The 3,097-nt window shown below is 38.7% G+C and overlaps 1 long non-coding RNA gene across 1 annotated transcript in view; it reads left to right on the top strand.

Moving 5' to 3' along the window:
• The first annotated feature begins 456 nt into the window (after window positions 1-456).
• Window positions 457-3,097, top strand: part of LOC108537759 (uncharacterized) — a 10,894-nt gene continuing 8,253 nt past the window's right edge. The window contains exons 1-2 of the long non-coding RNA XR_001887919.1: window positions 457-627; window positions 1,594-1,847. This is a non-coding gene — a long non-coding RNA (uncharacterized LOC108537759). The remainder of the gene's footprint in view (window positions 628-1,593; window positions 1,848-3,097) is intronic.

Genomic DNA, 3,097 nt, shown 5'->3' with positions numbered 1-3,097 from the left:
TACCTAGCTTTTCTGCTTCCACTCCCTCATATATAAAAAGGGGTACAACAATAATGCAAACCACATAAGGGTTTTTTTAAATAAAATAGAATACTAAAAAAAGTAAACAATTAATTCAAAAGACAGGGAAAGAGGAAAAATATTAAATAAATAGTATGTGGGATGGTGATAAGTACAACAGAGAAAAGTAAAGCAAGGAAGGAGGATAAAAGAGTCAGAAGGATTTTTCTTGGTGAAATAAGAAAAAAAAGGAATCATAAGCAAATGTTAGATTACTCAGAAAAAAGGCTCAGTAAGGTGATATTTAAATAAAAACTGAACGGAAATGAGGATGTGGTTTAATTAAATAAGGAAGTCCACAAATTAGGAAGATAAGATCCCCATATTTGATAACCATGTCAGAGGAAAGCCTGACTCACCTGGGGCCCAGCAGATGGCAGATTGTCTAACATCTCTGTGTTCCTCTTTTCTGCAGGGACAGAGTCCTGAGCAAGGAAACCTAGAAGGGAGAGAGGAATAACCAGGGAATTGAGTCCTGTCTGGCAGCACTGACAGACACAGTGGCCAGCCACCCTCATGCCACCCTGTCCTGCCATGGGAAGGAACAGCAGCTCTAGAGTTCTTATGGTGAGAAAGACAGAAATCATTTCTCAACTCAATATAACAAGTTCCAAAAGAGAGCTCTGGTTATTTCCCAGCTCTAAATGCTTCAATGGCTCCCATGCCTTCCAAATAAAGTTCCCTCCATATCAGTCATTTCGGGCTTCACTGTCCAATCAAGATCACCACAGAACCTCTGTCTCTCAACTGTAAAGCAGAAATAATGACAATACCTATACAGTAGTCCCCACTTATCTGAGGTTTCGCTTTCTGCAGTTTCAGTTACCCATGGTCAACTGGGGGTCAAAAATATTGAATGGAAAATTCCAGAAATAAACAATTCATATGTTATAAATTGTGTGCCATTCTGGTGATGCAATCTCACACTTTCCTGCTCTGTCCCACTTGGGACATGAATCATCAGTGTATCCACTCTGTATACACTACCTACCTGTTAGTCACTTACTAGCTGTCTTGGTTATCAGATCAACTGTCATGGTATCACAGTGCTTGTGTTCACGTAGCCCTTATTTTACTTAATAATGCCCCCAAAGCACATGAGTAGTGATGCTAACCTACTGTTATAATTGTTCCATTTTATAACTAGTTGTTGTTAATATCTTACTGTGCCTAATTAATAAACTTCATCATAAGTATGTATGTAGAGGAAAAGACATAGTATGTATAGGGTTTGATACTATCTACACTTTCAAGTGTGTTAGAATGTATGCCCCTCAGATAAGGGGAGCATACTATACCTGTAAGGGCTCTTGTGAGAATTAAACATTATATATGTAAGGCACACAGTAGGTATTTTGTTTGGTAAATGACAGCTCTTATGATTAAGCTTTTCCTACCTATTTCTCACTCACTGATCTAAAAGACAACCACCACGTTCCCTCCAGGAGCCTTAACCTGGATGGCCTTCCTTGCCTATATATTCTTTTCTGGGTAAACCCTTCATTAATCTGTTGTTTATTTCTGGTACCCTAGGGAACTCTCTTTCCTTCTCACTGAACTCTAGCTTCATCAATAGCTCAGTGCCTCTGGCCAAGTTTTTAGCTTCTGGGACAACATCCACTATATCTATATGAGGCACTCACTGTAACACCGTGATTAAGAGTACAGATGCTGGAGCCAGCAGCCTAAGTCTGAATCCTGACTGCCAATTATTATTATAAGTTGTGGAACCATGGTCAAGTTACTCAACCTCTTTATGCCTCTGGCTCCTGGTCTATGAAATGAAGGTAATACCTATTTCACAGAGCTATTAATAGAAGAAAATGAATTAACATGAAAGAACACCTGTGATAATACATTAAAACATTCTAAGTGCTCAAGTGTTCACTGTTAGCATTTTAAAAATTCTTTTAAGTAATGTGGGAGCACAGAATGGGATTAATCATAATCCTTAGTTAATGAAATGCTATCTTTATTGAGCCATGCATGGCCCTCATAGTTATTTTAAATCCATTTGTTTATATTTTTAAGTATAATTAAGGCCTGTGAATTTACTATCCAACCCAAAACTAGAACATTCCCAATAACTTACATCTGCCTGTGTGCTTCTTTCATGTCCATACTCCAGCCTTCCCGCTAGAGATAACTATGCTCTGAGGTCTGGTGTTTGTATTCATTTTTCCCTTGCTATATATATGCCCCAAACAATACTTTGCTTTTAGTTAGTATTACTTTTTTCAAAGGACTATAAGGACCCAGTGACTTTCTTCTCTCATTCTAGAAATACCTCCTTAGCTCTAATCTAATAACTTGAGTTTCTAAGATACCAGTCAAATTTTGGCAGAAGTTGAACTTCCAGTCTTTGTATCTCCCACATTTTATGCCCCTTTGCATCTAAAATTTAGCTAATCATTCTTGTTCTTGAATAGAAAGACTAAATAATGTAAAGACCAATTTTCCCAAATTTATACTTAATATATTAATGCCACAAGCAATCCCAGGAGATTTGTTTTTGTAGTGTGTGTGTGTTATTTTGTGTTGAAACTAAGGTTTACACTGGATAAGAAATGTGAGGCAAGGTGAACAAAGCTGGTACACTCAGAGAAATAGTAAATGTTAAAAGCAAAAACCAAACCCACACAGGCATAAAAAGGAATGAAATCATGTCCTCTGCAGCAATATGGTTGCAGCCGAAGCCATTATCCTACGCAAATTAACACAGAATCTGCGGTGGCTCACGCCTATAATTCCAGCATTTTGGGAGGCCGAGGTGGGTGGATCACAAGGTCAGGAGTTCAAGACCAGCCTGGCCAGCATGGTGAAACTTCGTCTCTACTAAAAATACAAAAATTAGCCAGGTGTGGTGGTGGGCGCCTGTAATTCCAGCTACTCAGGAGGCTTAGGCAGGAGAATTGCTTGAACCCGGGAGGTGGAGGTTGCAGTGAGCTCAGATCATGCCACTGCACTCTACCCTGTCTACCCTGGGTGACAGAGCAAGACTCCATCTCAAAAAAAAAAAAAAAAAAAAAAAAAAAAA

Source organism: Rhinopithecus bieti, unplaced genomic scaffold (genome assembly GCF_001698545.2).
Source record: "Rhinopithecus bieti isolate Rb0 unplaced genomic scaffold, ASM169854v2 scaffold_15006, whole genome shotgun sequence".
Lineage (NCBI taxonomy): Eukaryota > Metazoa > Chordata > Mammalia > Primates > Cercopithecidae > Rhinopithecus > Rhinopithecus bieti.
The sequence above is the reverse complement of the archived record's forward strand: the minus strand, read 5'-3'. Positions and strand labels throughout refer to the sequence as shown.